The sequence below is a fragment of the Dasypus novemcinctus genome, chromosome 1 (assembly GCF_030445035.2).
Source record: "Dasypus novemcinctus isolate mDasNov1 chromosome 1, mDasNov1.1.hap2, whole genome shotgun sequence".
NCBI lineage: Eukaryota > Metazoa > Chordata > Mammalia > Cingulata > Dasypodidae > Dasypus > Dasypus novemcinctus.
In genome coordinates this window covers 43,644,234-43,665,231 of record NC_080673.1, presented here as the reverse complement: position 1 = coordinate 43,665,231, position 20,998 = coordinate 43,644,234, and positions in this window count along the sequence as shown.

Below are 20,998 nucleotides of genomic sequence, written 5' to 3'. Positions count from 1 at the left end.
TAAAGGACAAATAAGGTACGATTGCACTATTACAAACTAAATATATTGTGCAAACTCATGGAGTTAATAATTAGAATGTAAGTCACCAGAAAACAGAAGGAAGGTAGAGAATGTAAAGCTGAGGGTTAATCTGTGCAGAACTCATAAAAAGGTTGTTTGCAAATTTTTGGAAATGAATAGAAATCGTTAAAGCAGTCACGGTGTTTGTAACTTGCAGTAATATTATATGGGTATGACAGTGGTTGAAAGAGAATGTCTAAGGTCATTTATACTACTAGAAGGTAAGCTAAAACCTGTAATGTGATACTGTATATAACAGCAAAACCTCATTTAAAACACAAATATGGGTGAATATTGCATGCATATAAGACAATTTTTACAAAATATAAATGTAAATATACTAGAGAGAAAGAAAAAGAATAGCAGCTAGGTATGGCAGGGAAGCATAGAGAGATTAAGAGATGACGAGTTTTGTTTTTTTGTTATTATTGTTATTGGAATAATGAAAGTGCTCTAAGAATGCTTGAAGTGATAAATGCACAAATATGTGAATTCACTGAATACCATTGGTTATACACTTTAGATGTATTTATGCTTGATTAATCTGTATCAATAAAATTGATTTGTTAAAAATATATATATATATAAAGAGAAGGGCAGCAGCTATAGCTCAGTGGTTGAGCACATGCTTCCCATGTACAAGGTTCCAGGTTTGATCCCCAGTACCTCCTAAAAATAGAGAAAGAGAGAGAGAGATTAAACAAAAAATTACACAAATTCCAAGCAAAAATACAATATGATTATACCACATTACCCAACAATATTAATTTAAAGGTCCTTATTGTAGGTAAAGGACTGGCCCATAATATTTCAAAATGAAAGTTTGTCTTTAGCATTTTTTCCACTTCTCTTCCTTCACTCCTCTCCTAGCCCCTGTTTCTTCTCTCCCCTAATTCTGGGTATCCATTATCCTCCTGCTGCCCTTTGGATGTCAAAAATGAGCCCATTTTAGTGCCCTTTGCTCAGGCTTGCCTTCCCCTGTAGAACTCCAGGGACTAAATTACTTCTCTTTTCTCTCTTTCTGACCCCATCAAAACTTCCATTAACTGAAGGAAAGCAATTTAATTAAACTAAGTCACATTGGACTGTGGATGATTGAGTAATAGACTACTTAACCCTGCCTGGAATATTTTCATTTTAAAAGAGGACACTATAATCTAAGTTTATCTATAATAGGCAAAATTTCAAACAGTTCAAAAAAGTAAAGATAAATACATAGGCTTCATTCAGAGAGAGATGTTTTAAACACGGGCTTTCTGAGGGTCCCTTAAATTATCCCTGTTGATGGCCACCTACGCAGACTCCTCTCCTGACGAGGAGAATAAAGGACTGACTGAAATGCCCTTTTCCAGTTTTATAAGTGAGCAGCAAAGTACTCTCAAAGGAAGGCATATGACTTTGAAACAGACTTCAGAAGTCAAAATATGGTTTATTACTCCTCTGGGTGAACTGAGAAATACAAATCCTTCTTTTAACTTGGAGTTAAATTCCCAGAGGCCATTCTTAAACATCAAATATCACTAGGACAAAGGTCAAAGCCTTTGTCATATGGGGGTAACCCTTCTGATACCCTTTTTAGATTAGGTGCATTATGTTTTTAATTTTTTAATCACAAGATGAGAATCAGTACCAAAACTATATGCTACAACCCCATATTGCAAAGATCCAAAAGAGAATATAATGGGAAAGGATGCTCTACAAGCTTCATGTTAAAGTTTAACCCTTTATCTCCTCTACCCCTATTTGCTAATTTATACCTATACAGAAACACACACAGGTAATAGTAAAAAACCTCTGTTCCTCTTAAAATTTAGCGACAAAGCAGCCAAACATTTTGAAAAATCAGTAATAAGACATATCTTTATTGTTGACAAAATAAGTTTGAAGTAACTTCAACCGCTTTTTTTGCTTTTATATACAACGTAATTTTTTTCTGCCTTATGCTAGGTATAAAATACAGAGAGAAGGAACTGTTTACTCTTTGCCTTCAGTTTGATCGACATTAACTGAATCTGATCCTTCCCACTGGCTAATTATATTTGCCCTCCCCTATAATCAGGTGACAATGCAGATCTCTGGCCATGAGAGAAGCCTCTAACATTATTCTCTGTTCTAATAACGTTAAAAATCAACAAGCAAATTCTAACAGTCAACTGCATTAATATCTTGACATTCTGAGCATCTTTCCATGGAAATTTCAGACTGTATTTAGCCCTTGGGGAGATTTTCCCCTGCAATAAATTATTATACTTCATCCAAATTTTCAAAATTCATAGCAGGGAAAGAAGTGGGATAGAAATCTATCACTTAAGAGAGACATCTTTGTCACAATAGTCTATACATGAAACAGAAATTTTAGTTGGTATTTTTTCCTTTTAGCTCAGAAAGGAAATCTCTCCAGAGCTAAGTAAATGTCCTATACCAGACCCTAGCACAATATTAGTTTAATGATCTTCCTCTGAAAGAGGTTGACATTTTCACATTCACAGGTACACCTTGAGTAGAGTGCTCTGGGATAAGATGGCATAAATGAACAAGGCAGTTCATTTGGATTTTTTTAAAAGATGTGAATCCACAAGAACAAAGAAAACAGGAGAAGAGAAAGCAGCAACATAATGTTGGAAACTGGAAAGCAGGAGGACAAGTAGTAACTGAATTTCCAAATTCAAAACAGCACAATCTTAAATGGGCAGCAGGAAATGCCAAAAAATAACTAACTACACAAGAAAGTCCTCAAAAGGATCAGCAACTGTCAACACCAGTTTCTCTGGAACTGGGGATGAAGTGTGGAGACAGGTGGGAGCCTAGAAAAAGGAAGATTGGATAAAAGCTATTTGAGAGGCAGTTAGAAGCCTAGCTGTCTTCCGCTACTCCACTTTGCTGAGTGACTGCACATCAACCCTCCCCCCACAACACACACACACACACACAATGAAGTCTGGATGTTTATTCTAAGGAAAAGGTAAAACAGAGGATCCCTATACTGCGAGGATTCCAGGCAACTGAGGACACACGAAACTGCATGAAAACAGGAGGATTAAGTAACTGTATGCGTAGAGGTTTCAGGAAGCTGAAGCACCAACTTCCAAGCCTCTTCCCTTTGTCCAGCCCTTTTCCTGGAGCCAGAGACTAGTAGCAAGAACTTTCCCCGGAGAAAGGAGATTAGAACACTTTCCTCTGGAATGTCTGATCAACTCAATTAGTGGCTCACCCAGATCACCCATAGCAAAATTCAAGTTAGACATTGCTAGGATGCTCAGAGCTTCCAGCCAGCTTCCTAATCCTCTACTGTTAACCATGGGCAGACAAAGAAAGATTACTGGGAAATTCTTTAACATGTAAGACAGCCCAAAACAAACCATGCAGGGAGAAGAAAACTTCTAAAGAATCAGAACGGTAATTCAAAATATCTCATTTACGGTAGAAGACTAAAATGCTACCAATACGGAATACTCAAAGAACAGCCACAAAAGAACTTTTAGAAATTAAAATCATGGTACAATTAAACTTCAGTGTAAGGTTTATAATATAAAATTGAAAGAAAAAAAAAAACCTCTCAGAAGTAGATAAAAAAGACAAATAGATAAAGAAAAGGAGAGAAAAGATAAGGAAGATAGGAGACCAGTCCAATAGGTCTCACAACCATAAAAGGAGAATTTCCAGAAAGAGAACAAGTGAAAATAGAGGAGAGAAAACCATCAATAAAATAATTCACAAATATTTCTCCATCCTGCCAAATAGATCAATTTAAGATTGAGAATGAATTGAATTGGGTGCCCTTTAGTACAGTTTCCCCATATTTAATGTTAAGTAGAGAACAAATCTAGATAGTGCTAAATCTCTGAGACAAATACAGGATTTTACTTAAATTACTAAAATTTTGCCTGAATCCAAGCATCTTAAGATATAGCTGGAGCAAACTGATCCATCGCCCAATAAAAAATACCTTAAAAGAGCTCCTGCATTGTTCTAGCCCTCAATAAGGTCCTTCTCTCCCCATAAAAGCAAGGAAATTAGCAAGCACCAAAATGATTACTCCAGAGTCTTTAGCACAGGTCTGCCTCTTTAATTTTCTCAAAATCTAATGAAGCCCAAAACGCTCTTTGATCTGTTCAGAAGCCCAAAGCTTCCTTACAACGAGTAGAAATAGGAAATCTGCAGTTCTTTAGGAACATGTTGGGATCCAGGGCTTCATGAAGGAGTTGCCTAAATGCTAGAAGCCAATTAAAAAGAACCTTCTGAATTTCTTTATATTTTAAAAAAATCAAAAGGAAACTCTTGATCACTTAAGATACAGAAAATCATACAGAGCCTCAGTCCTAGTTTTCTTAATACTTGTTAGAATAAAACCTTGTGCACTACCCAAACTTCTCAAATACAGACATTTATGTTTAAAAATTGCAAGAATTTTTGAAGTGCAAATTTCCATCAGATATTGATGAAGTAATTTCACTCCAAAATGATATTTTATGTTGATATTTCCATATTGGAAATCATGTTGGAAGCATTTAGCTTTCTACCCTTGAAAACATATAATTAGGGAAGCAGATGTGGCTCAAGACATTGGGCCCCTGTCTACCATATGGGGAGGTCCCAGGTTCAGTTTCTAGTGCCTCATGGTGAAGGTAAAGCTGGCCCACCCTGTGAGCTGACACAACAAGACAATTTAAAAAAAAAAAAAGAGACACAGAGGAAAGACAATGAGAGATACAACAAACCAGGTTGTTTGAGGTGGCTCAAGCAATTGACTACCTCTCTCCCATGTCAGATGTCCCAGGATTGGTTCCTGGTGCCTCCTAAAGAGTTGACAAGCAGACACAGGACATGCAGCCAATGGACAGAGAAAGCAGATGGCAAGTGCAGATAGCAAGGGGGAGAGGGTAATAAATTTTTTAAAATTACAGAAAATGAAATAATTTATAAAAATATATATATATTCATGCTATATTGGAAACAATTCCAGAAAATGATCTCTTATTATCAGAATTATTTTCACACCTTTTCTGAAAGAACAACTCATGCCAAAAGAATATACTGTTAATATTTTTCAGTGTATTTCCAGAATTCCATGACAACTTTTTCATAAGTATCATAAATATGAGCAAGTTGTCCAGAATGGCAATTCTGACAATCATTATTTAACTCTGTTCCATCTCACTTAAAATAGTAGAGAATAATTTATTTGAATAATTTCTTTGATCTTTCACTTTGATCTACTATTAGCATTTGATCCAATGGACAGAAACCACCAATAAAATGTATAATGCTGATATAGATCCTATATATTACCATTTTGGAATCTGTATCACATTTCTACAGTTAAAAACTAGACATTTTCTCATGTCACATTCAATTTAAGAAATTAAATAAGACATCTAAGATATTAAATAAGTCTATGTCCAAGTATACTCTAAAAATCTTATATAAACATGATTTAGTGATGGAGTTGATTACAAAGAAAGAAAACAACAAAAGTCCTACTCTTTGATAAGGGCATGATTTTATTTTCTCTTTGTAAGAAGACTCACAAAGAGAGAGTTGATCTCTGTTAAAAGCAAGCAGGGGGGAAGCTGCTGTGGCTCAATCGATTGGGCTCCCATCTACCACATGGGAGGCCCTGGGTTCATGTCCCAGGGCCTCCTTGTGAAGGCAAGCTGGCCCATCAGGGAGAACTGATGGCTTGTGCTCCACCCACAGAGAGCTGGCACAGCAAGACGCCGCAAGCAAGGGAGACAAGCAGACACAGAAGAACACACAGCAAATGGACACAGAGAGCAGACAGCAAGCAAGCCACAAAGAGGGGGAGGGTGATAAATTTAAAAAAAAAATTTTAAGCAAGCAGGGCAGCTCAGCATTAACATTAAACATATTTAACTTGTCAAAATTCTTCATACTTTTTTTTTCACTTTTGAAATTATTTTTTCTTTTACAGAAACTTTAGATTACATAAGGTTACATAAAAAATATAGAAAATTCCCATATCCCCACACTCTCCCCCTCCCACACTTTCCCACATTAACAACATCCTTTATTAGTGTGGCACATTTGTTACAATTGATGAACATATATTGAAGCACTGCCAATTACCATGGATTATAGTTTGCATTATAATTTACACTCTGTCCCAAGCAATTCTGTAAATTATGACAAAATAGATAATGGTCTGTATCTGTCATTGAAACCTCATGCAGGATAATTCTAATACCCCAAAATGTCCCTATATTACACCTATGTTTCCCTCTCCCTTCCCTAAGAACCTCCGGGGGCCCCTGCCTCCATATCAATGATAAAAGTTCTTCCATTGCTAGAATAACAATAAGTCTACAGTAGAATAATAGAAAGTCTACTTTAGTCAATTGTTCATTCCCCAGTCTTGAGGATTTGGGGATGGTGATGCCCACTCTGCCTCCCATAGGGTAGATGAATGGAGTATCTTACTTGTAGTTACAGACTCTCTCTGTTCCTTGGGATGGTCATTGCCCATTATCATCACCTTGTAGTTGTCCTGGGTGAGTCCAATGAACTGGAGAGTAGGTGTTGCAACTCTGCTGAGATTCAAGGCCCAAGTGGCACAAGGATGGACCAAAAATTTAAGTCTCTTGGACATACATCTATCAAGTATAGTATTAACTATAGATTCAAATACAAGGGGCACAAGTGCCATGTCTAGGGAAACCACAAATGAGTCCAACTCTGTCATACTGGAGACCATAAATTACAAGGTAAGACCTGCTGGCATGAGGTCTCTGCCCTGCCCATAGTGCCTGGATGTCTCTAGAGTCCTCAGGAGCCCTGCTATTTGAGGCAATGTTTACTGTAGCAGTCAATGAAATCTTGCTGAGATGTATATAAGTGAAACCTCTGGAATGACCTCCCTACTCACTTTGAAATCTCTTAGCCATAAGAACTCATTTATATTTACCATTTCCCCCTTATGGTCAAGGTCTTTTTCCAGGTTTACTGCTAGTTGGCACTTGGTAATAATCCCCTGATAGCAGGGAGGCTCATCCCTGAGAGCCATGTCCCATGCCAGGGAGAAGGTAGTATGTTTATATACTGAGTTTGGCTTAGAGAGAGGCCACATTTGAGCAAGAAGGAGGCCCTCAGGAGGTAACTCTTAGGCAACATATAATACTAGGCTAAGTTTCAATTTCTTAAGAAAAGGTTTATAAGTACAATTATCAATACCAAGGGCCCAGTCAATGATATATCCTCCTTGCTAAGCACCACCCCTGTACTCAGGGGATTCTTGCTGTCCCACTAGAGAATAGAGCAGAACTCCCCAGGATGGAAATTCAGTATTCTTTCAGTATTGTGTGGATCTCCAGCCACCGTGAAAATGCCCCATGAACACTTAAACTCATTCATATGCCTTAGAGGCATGCCCCAGATGGATCCCCTCCCATGCATTCCCCTATCACCAACAACCCACGCCAGTGTTCCTCCCCTGACACAGATGTGACCTTTCTATGATCCAAAACGTCTTCAAAGATGAAGCCAGAAAAATAACCAAATAAAAATAAGAAAATGAAATAATGAGTTTTAAAAATAACATAAAATACAAAAAAGTTTAAAAATATTTTTAAATAATAAAACATTTTAGACATTTTGTCTTGTATGTACAGTGACATTTTCTTCCATATATTCCCCCAGAATCTTTTTTTTTTTTCATTTTATCTTCAAAGAAGCTTTAGGTTACAGAAAAGTCATGTAGACGATATAGGGGAACACCCTCTCCCTTTCCCCCTATCATTTATTAATAACATATTACATGCAGATGCTACATTTGTTACACTTGCTGTACAAATACTGAGGTATTGCTACTAACCATAGTCAATGACTTACAATATGTTTTACATTTTGGACTGTACACTTTTATAAATTTTGACAAATTTTAAAATGGCCTGTATCCATTATTGCAAAATCATGCAGAACTATTCTCATGCCCTAAAAATGCCCTACGTTCCATCTATTCTATTCTTCCCTGTTCCTTGGGACCTATGGTAACAAATAAGTTTTACTTCTTGAAGGATAATATTCAGAGTTGCCTTAATAGTGAGGGCTTGACATATTGGTCTGATTTCTTTTATTAGACAAAGCTTATGTTCTCAAGAGACTCTTGCCCCTCTATTTGAGAACATAGCATGACTCCCTCCCAGTTTAATATTTTCTTTTTTATTTCCATCTTTAAAATGGAAAATTTTAAATAGCCCAAATAAGTAAACCAGCTACATTGGGGTACAGTTTATGATTGCTGCATGAAGATGCAATTCTACTTAAAATCAGACATTGGTCAGAGCTTTACTTGTTTTCATAGACAATGTAATATACTAGTAACCTCCACCTTAAAATGTTTCATTCTGAAGTCATTTACTTTCCTTCCTATAAGGTCCAGAACCCTAAAAGCCATTTGTCATTGTTGTCCTTTCTTGTAAAGCAGAAACTGTCAACTAAACAGTACAATATCTCTAAGCAAAAGCCTTATAAAAATAATTTTGTCAAAACCTAAGAAATTTTATTTTCTTGGACAAATTCCAAGAAGAAAAAAATATGTCTTGCAAAAAAAAATGTAAAGCTCTTTTTAAGCAGACATGACTACTACTTAATCCAATGAACACTACTTACCTTTGCCTTAGCAAAAAATCCACCACCTCAAAGTAACAATTATCTATAGCAGTTGCTTGATGACATATGACATCTGTATTCTTCTATTATTCCTCTTTACCTTTAATTACCCAATTTCACATTGTTTTAAATATTTAAAACCAATTCCAAATAAATAACAAATTCAAATAATTTTCTAGTTCCTGCCAACCCCAATTATACCTGCATTTATGGAACACCAAAATAATTCTAGAATGAGAACATATCTTTGTGATGTACTAGATGATAATTAGTTGTTATCACACTGCCTATATCAAGATAAGTTCTTATATTCAAGAAAGAATACAGGTACAGACTAAGCTCCTTTGTGAAGAATGCTAAATTTCATCACAGAAAATAGTAAAATGACTCATAGAAAATGACTCTACTTTTAACCTGTAAGTTTTAAAGGAACCAATGACAGTTGATGGAAAGTGGGCATTTCCTACTTTTTCATTATTTTAAAAATAATGTAGTAATGTAGAATTATGGCTGTCCATGGATGATTCAAACTGCAGTACTTATAAATGCCAAGTAATAAATTATATAAAAAATCTTGGTCATGCTCAAGGTTATATAAAAATGCAGCATCAAATGCAAACTTACCAAGTGTTGAACACTGCCAGATCTAGAAAACTAGAATAATACTGCAGCCGTCTCTGATTTAATTTATAAGAATTAACTAAAAACGGACTGGGCTCAGTAGCAAATGGACTAAATACTGTGATTACACCTCATTTTAAAACACACATCATGATGTTTTGAAAAATTAATACCTAATTGCTTGTCATTCTCTTTCTCTCCTGCAATATAAGGTAGTGGGCCTGAATCAGGGGCAATATTACCTCCCAGGGGACATTTGAAAATGTCTGGAGAAGTTTTTGGTTGTCATAAGTAGGGAAAGTGCTACTGGCATTTGGGGGTTAGAGGTCAGGGTTGCTGCTAAATATCCTACAGTACACAGGATGGTTCCCCCCAATGAAGAATTATTTGGCAAAATGTCAACAGTGTGGAAGTTAAGGACTCTACTTAGACTACTTCCGCAAAGCTTCTCCTAATGTGCTATGCCTCAGGCTGCAACATGGAAGGAGAAAGGAGAACCCAAGGTGATAAATGAATGCTTTCATGGTCAATTTTACCCTCGAATTTATTCTACCTTTTGGCATGCAAAGCCCAGATTCATTAAGCATTCTTTCATTCATTTAAGAATATTTATACTATTCCAAACGAAGGCTGGAAGATTCTTTTGATTTTTTAATTTTAAAGTAAATTACAATTTTTGATAAAAGTCTTCAAAATCGTTGTGTCTATTTTTAACAAAACCTGAAAGAGAAGCTAAATAGAATATATTTTATCAATCACTAATTCTTCAATGTCCTCCCTTTAAACCATTTATTTTTTCTCCCCAAATGAAACTGATTTTTCACTAGCAATTTTCATGTTTTTATTATAATTCTGACAGTCTGAAATCTCAGCATTGCCCGTGAAGAGAGGTGCTCAAAAATGCAAATCAGGTGCCCTTTGTTAAAAACTGTACAGTGTCACAATAGAAATATCAGGAGCAGAAGTTCTTTCATCAGATGCCTTCTATGAAATATGAAAGAGCTAAACAAACTTTAAGCTATGCCTCAAATTTATATGCTTCCAAGCTATTCAAATATAAAACAAGCACTAACAAATGGGCAACCTTGTCCATTGCAACGATAATAAATCAAATTCACCAAGGTAAGTTAACTGCATTCTCAGTGGGTACAGATTTATCATCAGAGGCCTGATAATCATGCAACCACTAGAAAAAGCAATGTATTTTCCTTGACCTTGGTCATAATTCACCAACAAGACTGACTTGTAACTTTTCACCACTATATCATTTTGGGCGCATTCTAAAAAAGATTTCAGGATTTTGGACTTCTGAATGAATATGTATGTGTTAATCTGGTGATTTCTGTTTACACTAGAACTTAGTATAAAAACTATAAACCTGATACCTGAAAAATAAAGCAGTGGATAAATGCCTTGGAAATTTTCTGAAAATACAAAGCTGGTTAGAAGCTTGATGCAGTCCAAATGAAGAAGCCTCCAAACTTTCACCTTTTCAGCAAATACTCTGTTTTTTACATCTGGCAAATTTCTTTTGGTTGAATTCTTCTCACTGACCTGGCAATAAGCAAGCAGGAATGGCATCAAGGTTGAAAGAAAGTCGGAGAGACTTTCAAGCATTCCATTCTGTAAGTAGTTTTATTTTGATCTCCACAAGTGAAGAATGGCCTGGCTGCCACAAAAATTTCCAAGAAGGGAAAAGTGGTATCTTTCCAGGCTTTTCAGAGATTAATCAAAAGTATAGCAAATCCCTTTTTAAAAAACACAAAACAGAAGAAACAGGAGATATAAAGCTGTTGCAATGAGCAAGAAGGCGAGATATATTTACCAAACTTGCACTTCATCTCTCAATTTTAGAATAAGAGAGAATAGAAAAGATTTTTTAAAATATTGGAATAGAGGCCTTTTTTGGTCTTAGGACAAAGAGTCAAGTACCTAGAAAATAAATGTTGAAAAAGTACATGATTTGCAGAATTGTTTAAATTGAAAACCTGGATTGGAATCCTGAATGGAATCCTTCCTGGTTGTGTAACTTTAGTCTGGCTATGTAGTCACTTAGAGTCTCTGTTTGGTTTTTTTGTTTGTTCATTTGTCTATTTTGGTTTTCTGGCTATGGTTTTAGTTTTAAACTATAAATAGAGATTATAAAATATCTTCTAAAAGAATTCTATGAGTTAATATATGTAAAAAGGCTGAAACATATTTTATACAAAAAAGTGTTTAGCTCTGATTATTAACTTTCTGAAAAAATGAGTTATGGGTTCTCTATGTCAGAAGACAAAGAAAAAAAGAAGGTGGGAAAGAACATGCCTCCTAGGCCACACACCTTTCTGACCATAGCTGCTGGAGACAGTCTAAACAAGACTACTAAATCTATTCTGTCTGCTGAATAAGAAAAGAGTCCTTTGGAAAACTCGATATTCTACAATAAAAGTAGTTAATATGCCAGATACAATAATCCAGTTGGGGTGGTAATGTCATTATCTAGTACTATTCTCATTCTACAGCTATAGAACCCAGAATTCAAAGAAGTTAAGTAACTTGCTGGGGTCGCAGGCAACAAATGGACTCTGGAGATGCAAGAGTAGAACTTGCAAAGGCAAGCCCAAAAGCAAGTAGCAATGGATATGGAGTGGGTTCTGCCCAGAACAAGTCCTAGATGAATGCTGGGGTCCCAACAAGTTTCCCTTTCGTGCTTGCAAGCTACAGTTGACCATTCTGCAAGACACATTATTTTATTACCCTTCCTGCCCATGTGGGTCAGATTCTGATCCTTCAAGCAGGAATTGGGGAGAAATCAAAGTTTTAGTAAAGAAGCAAAGATGCAGCGCCAGGATTGGGTTCCAGGAGAGTCTAGCTTGAAAGAGCTGGATTGCCAGATGCAAGTATCAACACCATGTGCAAGAGAGTGCAAAGAGTTAAAACCAGAGAAGTCAATTTCCACATCAGCAGGAAGGACAAATATAAGGCCTGAAAAGAGGAGACAGGGCCAAGAAATTAGGAACTAAGTACACACAGGAATGAATTAGAAAACCAGGAGCAAAGGTCAAGAGAAAATGAAAGGGTCCAGACATTTTATCATGAACAGGGTGATCCAGGCACACTAAATGCTCTCTTTTTTTTGTTTTTTTGAAATTTCAGATGCATTTTTTCCCTTATCTTTTTTTTTAAAGATACATAGATTACACAATTACATAAAAAATATAAGAGGCTCCCATATACCCCCACCCCCACTCCTCCCACATCACCAACCTCTTTCATCAGTGTGGCACACTGACTGCATTTGATGAATACATTTTGAAGCACTGCTACACAGCATGGATACTAGTTTACATTGTAGTTTACACTCTGACCCAGTCCATTCGTGGGTTATGGCAGGATATATGATATCCTGCATCTGCCTTGCAATATCTGAATGCTCTCTCTTGATTACTACTCCCATGGTGAATGGGTCACTTTGCCAAAAGAATGGAGTAAAGCTAATATCAGATCCAGGTTTCTCCTATTTGTCCCAGAAGTCTGCCATGCATCAGTGGCAAGCTCAAGGCAAACTATGAGCTCAGGCATTTTGCATACAATTATACATCTCCCAGTATCCTATCAAGTCTTGTGAAATCAGAAAGCCAGCATATACAGTAAGGTGTATTCCAGTACTTCAGCCCAATAAATGTGGTAGGTTGAGAGAGGTCCAGGGTTAAAACTTCGGGGTCAATGTTATGGGACTCCCTTATGTATGGGTCTTAGACCTCCTGATACCACCAATTAATAAGTTTTCTGTCTCATAGAAAGCAGAGAGGGTATGATTGCCGCATGGCAGTTATCTTTGGGTCCTAGTCATATCTCTTTAGTCTACTGCTCATTTCAGCCCCAGCTGCCATGGATAATTCCCACCAGCAGAGTCCCCCTTCAAGTATTTACTTTCTGCTTTCTTTCCCGAGGATTCCTTCACTACCCTGGGAACTTGCTTCAGTAAGTGTGTACACTGAGGCCCTGAAGCCAGGGGAAGGAGTCAATACCCCTGGGGCAAGCCTCCACCAGTGTCAAAAAGAGGCTCTCATGCTTCAGACTCGCGTTCTTAGTGCAGACAATTCTGGGCAGTACTTTGACACTTCTAAGTGATCCAGATGGAATAGTGTCCCCATTGCTAACAGCAGCAAGCTCAGTAGCATGCCCTTATATAGGTTTTTCCTCTTTCTGTCTTATTTCTCTCACTTCCTCACTTTACAGTGTCTCAAATGAGACAAAGTTGTATCTGGATGTCAGCATGAGCCCATACTTCCTGCTTATAAGGAAAGCTATAAAAGAAATCATAACTTTGATAGACAACCCCCACCCCTTGTTATGGTAGCCCTGTAGAACCTGCAGAAACTCCCCACAAAGCAAAGAAACCACCACCCACCCTGTCCCGGTGGAAGCCACAGTGCTCTGGGTGACTCAAGATCCCTAAAACTTCCATCTTTAACAAACCCTAGGACCAATCTGTACATTGTTTAGCATTGCCGTGGTGAGGGAATAAAAAAGAGAAAATCATTTTTGTTTAGCCCCTTCTTTTATTATACTGCTATTACTGTGTTATTGAAACAAAGTAGAATCCTCCTAAGTACAATCTTACCTGCAGCGGGAAGGTCTCTCCACTATTGGCAAGCCTTTGGATAGGCGGTTCTCTCAGGATAACCATAAGGGAAATTGATGCAATGCAGACTATTTATGAGTAGGAGGAGGAAAGTAGATGCAGAAATCTATGGGTCTGATGACCAAAAACTGTCCTCCAATTTTCAGAAAGTCTAGGTTGACAGAAAGTGCCAGGATAAGAGTCATATCTGAATGCCTACTCAGAGGCCTCCTGCTGGGTGGCCTGTAGAGCCTCTCCTCTAAGCAAGGTGGGAACCCCTAAGTAACTTTCAAAAGCAGGGGCTATCCAGGCAGCAACAGAAAGTATATAAATTTTGTCAGGCCCAGCTCTGATATTGTCCAGTCAGATTTCCTGATGGGTTTGAAATCTGGTTTTTGTGATTCTAGAAGAGAATTTTGCCGTGGCAGTTACAGTCCCCTAATTATACATTTTGTATATTTACCACCTGTTGTAATCCATAAGCATTTGAAGGAATATATATGGTAAAAGGACAAAAATGACAGGAAATCGGGGCAGAGAGTAATTAGGGAGACAATAACAAGACAATGTAACAAATAAATCACCAGGAAACCTAAGTTTTTTAAAAAAGGAGAATATCACAAAATTAAGGACAAGAAATAATACAAGCAAATGCTTACATTGTGTCCTAAATGTTTTTCCTATGTATTGTCTCATTTTGTCTTCACAACAACCCTATGAGGTAGGAACATTATTTTCCCCAATTTACCAGTGGGGATATGGAGGCAGGACAGATTTAGTAACTTACCCCGTGTCACACAGCTTGTAAATGGTGGAGCTAAGATTCAAATAGAAGTAGTTTGGCCCCCTGGTCCATGGTCCCATCTACTAAATCACATTATCTGTTGTCCCAAAAGGAGAAAGAACTAAGAACACAAAGAAACATCTATTCTGAATAATCCAATGCAAAAAATTTTTTTGAAAACCTAGATATATCTAACTAGGAAAATATATACTATTAAAATTTCCAAAAAGGAGAGAAAAACTAAATTAAAAGCTAAATTAAACCATGGTGAAAAAATTAAGAAGTTGTCCCAGACCTACCCTTCAAAAACATTCTTAATTATTTCAAACTCTCAAGGAATATTTAATTAAGATATTATTTCAAATTTCCAAAGCATAGGGAGGAAAAGAAAAATTACTTAAATTTATTTTCTGAGGCTGGCATAAGCTTGATACCAAAACTTGACAAGAAAATAACAGAGGAAGAAAACATTTCAAATAAAAATATAAATGGAGACCTCCTATGTAAAATACTAACAATTTATATCCAGGAGTTCATTTAAAATAACAGGTCATGTTCCACACTGGGGGGGAAGGTAATGCATTTACATGCTGAGTTTGGCTTAGAGAGTGGCCACATTTGAGCAACATGGAGGCTCTCAGGTGGTAACTCTTAGGCACCCTGCTGCTCTAGGCCTAGTTCATATTTCAGGCACACAGGCTCATAAGCATAGTCATGAATATCAAGGTCTTATTGTTGGACCATCCTTCTTTATTGGTCTTTGCCATTGCACTTGGGGGATTGTTGCTTTCCACTGGGGAATGTGATAGAGTGCCCCTTGCTAGGAGCTCAGCACTCCCTCAGTTGTCATTTTTAACTGTAATTACTACGAAAATATCCAAACATTTTTATGTACCATGTATGCATGCCCCGGAGAACTCCCTCCCAACCATGTGCTCCCCATTAATAACACCCACGCCAGTGTTTCTCCCCTGCCATAGTTGAACCTCTCTGTGGTCCAAAACTTCTTCAAAAATGAAGCCTAATATATTGCAAAAATGATGGGTTTCAAGGTTAGATATAGAATATATACTATTTTAGAAAAATAAAATAAAAACAAATTGGGGTATCAAAAAATGAAAAAATGAAAAGCTTTGTTTTTGACATTTTGCCTTTCATCACTGCAATAGGTGTTGCCCTGTATGTACAGTGGTAAGGCAATTTCTTTCATTTCTTCCTCAGTGTCTACATCCTTTCTTTTTTGTTGTTCTAATTATTAAGTTTGTCTTCACAAAAGTTTTAGATGACAGTAATTCACATATACAATATATGGTACTTCCACATATCCAACATCAAACATTTTCCCCTTCCCCAGCAATGATCTCTTTACATGTTCATATTACACTTGCTGCAGGTGATGTACAGATATTGAAACAGCTTTCAAACATGGTTCCATTTGGGTTTACATTATGGTTTCTATTTTACACTATACAATTTTCTAATTTTTAGTTATCTTATGTTTTACATTATGGTTTACATTTTAACCTATAGACTTTTATACATTTTTGGTGTAATTTAACATGTCCTATATCCATCATTGCATGATCTCGTGGAACACTTCCATTGCCCCCTAGTTACACTGATTCCATCTATTCAATACCTCTCTCCCCCTCCAATCAGGGCCCACAATGACAATCAATCTTCATTACTTGAAAGACCATATTCAGATATACTTGCAACAATGTTGAGTGCTTGATATATTTGACTGCCCTAACCCATTGGAAGGCACCAGTTCTCTCAAGAGATACAATTCCCTCTGTTTGAGAACATCAGTTCTTCCCAGGATGTGGATATACCTTCACTCTCATTGTATGGGTCTCCACCAAGGGATTACTACCAAGCACTGGCTGATGATGTAACTAGAAAAAGACCTTAAATAAAAGGGTCAACTTAGACCAGCAGAATATCTGAGCCTATTTGTGATATCAGGTGTTAAAAACTGCTTTTTGATCGTGAATAAAAGGGAGCAATGGAAAGGACAAATGAATGTATATGGCTATAAGTCTCCAAAAAAGAGTCGGGAGGTCATCAGAGGGGTCACACTTACACATGCCTCAGCAGGGTCCCAGAGACAGCCAAAGTAGATACAACCCCAGGTACTGTTTCTTCTGAGGGCTACCAAGACTCACAGGTTCTATGCTCAGGGCAGATGGCTCTGGAGTTCACTGCCATGTCAGTTTGGTCCTACTTTGGAACTTGTGTTCCTAAGTGTGATAGAGTTGGACTCAAATGTGACCTTTCTATACATTCCTTTTCTGACTCTTTTACTGGATCTGTGGTTGGCGCTGGGGTTGGTGTATACTCAGGAGGCCTGAATCTCTGGACTATCCATGTGACAGCCAGACCCTGAGTCTCAGCAGACTTGCAACTCCTATGGTCTGGTTTATTGGACTTACCCCAGTCAGCTAAAAGGGAGACACCAGGGAGCCAAGAATGCCTACAACTGCAAGCAGAATTGCATCCATCATCCATGTGGAATCTAAGCCCCCTCTTAATATAGAGGGGGAGTGGACATAACCATCCCAGGGTCCACAGGATGGAGGAATAGAGTGTGGATTAGAGTGGACTTACCAATATTCTACTATGGAACTATTGTAATTAGTAATAGAAGAAATTGTAGCATTGAAGTGGAGAAAGGGGCCACGGTAGATGCTGAGGGTAGAGAGAGGGAAGAAGAGATATGATGTGGGGGCATTTTCAGGACTTGGAGTTGTCCTGGGTGGTACTGCTGGGATAGATGCTGGACATTGTATGTCCTGCCATGGTCCACTGGGTGGACTGGGGGAGAGTGTAAACTACAATGTAAACCATTATTCATGTGGTGCAGCAGTGCTCCAAAATGTATTCACCAAATGCAAATAATGTCCCACGATGAAAGTGGGTGTTGATGTGGGAGGAGTAGGGTGAGGGGGGTATATGGGGACCTCTTATATTTTTTGAATGCAAAATTTAAAAATAAAATAAAATAACAGGTCAAGAATGCATAGTATGTATATACTCAGAATGCAAGAAAGGTTCAAAACTAGGTTACTTATCAATGACAGTCATTATATTAAGAAACTAAATGAGAAAAACAATTTGATAATTTTGGTAGATCCTGAAAAATAAATTTGAGAAAATTCCATATCCACACTGATATATTTTTAAGCTATTAGTAAAATAGGGATAGAGGATATTCCTTCAATGTGATCAAAACTTTTTCAAATAAATACAATAGCAAATATCATTCTTAATAACGAAACACTAGAATCAGTCACATAAGAGACTAAAATTGCCAGATTTTCCTTACTCACTTTCACATATACATATCAATGGAGGGAAATAGAAAATACACAGAGACATCTGTAGACATTAGGGATCTAACTAGAAGGTAAAGAGATCTTTTTAAATAAATGGGAAAAGATGGATTATAAAATAAATATAACTAGAACAATTATCCTCCATTTTGAAGAGAAGAAAGCCTACCCCACACCACAGCACACAAAAACAAATTTCAGAGGAAATAAGGTTTTATGTATAAAATCCATTTACATATTCAGAAATTAATTGTTTTTTTCATCTTGAGATAGTTATTTCTAAGAATAACCCCAAGTTCAGAAATAATAAAGGGAAATAGTAAAAGATTTGATATGTCAACGTTGTAAATTTTGGTCAAGAATATATACCACAAAGTTAAAAAACAAATAAGGCATATATGAAAACCACAACCAATATCATACTCAATGGGAAAAGGTTGAAAGCTTTCCCTCTAAAGCTTAAGAACAAGACCAGGTTGCCCACTGTCAGCAGTTATTCAGCATGGTGATAGAAGTTCTAGCTAGAGCAAGTAGGCAAGAAAAAGAAATAAAAGGCATTCAGACTGGAAGAGGAAATAAAACTCTCGCTATTCGCAGATGACATCTTTTTTTTTTTTTTTAAGATTTATTTATTTAATTCCTCCCCTACCCCCGGTTGTCTGTCCTCTGTGTCCATTTGCTGCGTCTTGTTTCTTTGTCTACTTCTGTTGTCATCAGCGGCACAGGAAGTGTGGGCGGCGCCATTCCTGGGCAGGCTGCACTTTCTTTCACGCTGGGTGGCTCTCCTTATGGGGCTCATTCCTTGCGTGTGGGGCTCCCCTATGAGGGGGACACCCCTGCGTGGCATGGCACTCCTTGCGCGCATCAGCACTGCACATGGGCCAGCTCCACACGGGTCAAGAAGGCCCGGGGTTTGAACCGCAGACCTCCCATGTGGTAGACGGACGCCCTAACCACTGGGCCAAGTCCGTTCCCAGATGACATCTTATATTTAGAAAATCCCGAGACATCTACAACAAAGCTACTTGAGCTAATAAATGAATTTAGCAAAGTGACAGGACAGAAGACCAACATGCAAAAATCAGTAGGATTTCTATAGACTAGTAACAAACAATCTGAGAAGGAAACCAGGAAAAAATCCATTTTCAATAATAACAAAAAAAACTCAACTATCTAGGAATTATTTTAACCAAGAATGTAAAGTATCTGTATAGGAAACTACCAAACACTGCTAAAGGAAATCAATGAAGACCTAAACAAATAGAAGGACATTCCATATTCATGGAATGGAAGACTAAACATAATAAAGATGTCAATTCTACACAAATTGATTGATTTATAGGTTCATTGCAAGACCAATCAAAATTCCAACAGCCAGGAGCCAGTGTAGCTCCATGGTTGAATGCCAGCCTCCCATATATGAGGTCCTGGGTTCAATCCCCAACGCCAGTACCAAAAACAAACAACAACAACAAAAAAAAAAAACACAACTTCCAACAGCCTACTTTACAGAAATAGAGAAGTCAATTAACAACTTTATTTGGAAGGGAAGGGGTACTAAATAGCCAAAAACATCCTTAAAAAAGCAGAACAAAGTCAGAAGGCTCACACTCCCTGAAATTGAAGTGTATTATAAAGCTACAGTGGTCAAAACAGCATGGCAGCATGGTATCAGCATAAAGATAGAACAACTGATCAAGGGAATTGACTTGAGAGTTCAAAAATAGACCCTCAGGTCTATGGTCAACTGATTTTTGATAGGCCTACCAAGTCCACTTTTCTAGGTCAGAATAATCTCTTCAATAAATGGTGCTGGAAGAACTGGTATCCATAACCAAAAGAACAAAAGAGAACCTCTATCTCATGGCCTATAGAAGAATCAACTCAAAATGGATCAAAGTCTTAAACATAAAAGCCAGACCATAAAACTCCTAGAAGATAATGTAGGGAAACATCTACAAGACCTTGTATTAAGTGGGGTTCTCTTAAATCTTATACCCAAAGTATGAGCAACAAAAGAAAAAAAAAGATTAATAGGACCTCCTCAGAATTAAACATTCCTGCACCTCAAAACTTTGTTAAGAGGGTAAAAAGGAAGCCTATTCAATGGGAGAAAATATTTGGAGATCACACATCCAACAAAGGTCTAATATCCATGATATATAAAGAGATCCCACAACTCAACAATAAAAAGACAAATGACCCAATTAAAAAATGGGCAAAAGACCTGAATAGACATTTTTCTAAAGAAGAAATACAAATGGGAAAAAAAAAAAAAAACACATGAAAAAACATTCAGCATCACTGGCTATTAGGGAAACGCAAATCAAAACTACAATGAGATATTGTTTCATACCTAATCAAATGGCTACTATTTACAAAAAGAAAAAAAAGTGTTGGAAAGGATGTAAATAACAGGATTATTCACTGTTTGTGGGAATATAAAATGGTACAGCCACTGTGGAAGTCTGTTTGGCAGTTCCTAAGAAAGATAACAGATCTACCATGTGACTAGGCAATACCACTTCTAAGTATATACCCAGAAGGACTGAGAGCAGGTTCACAAACAGACATCTGCACACTGATGTTCACAGGGGTATTAGTCACAATTGCTGAAAGATGGAAACAACACAGGTGCCCCTCAACTGACATATGGATAAACTGTGGTATATACACATGGTGGAATATTATTCAGCTGTAAGAAAACATGAAGTCATGAAGCATGTAACAACATGGATAAACTAGGAGGACATTATGTTGAGTGAAGAAAGCCAGACAAAAAAGAACAAATATTGTATGATTTCCCTATTATGAACTAAATGTAAAGAGCAAATTCATGGAATTAATAGTTAGAATATGTCACCAGAGAAAAGAATGTGATTAGAGAATGGAAAAGAGAGGTTTAATCTGGAAGAAGTGGTAAAAAGTCGTTTGGAAATGAATAGAAATGGTGAAAGCATATTA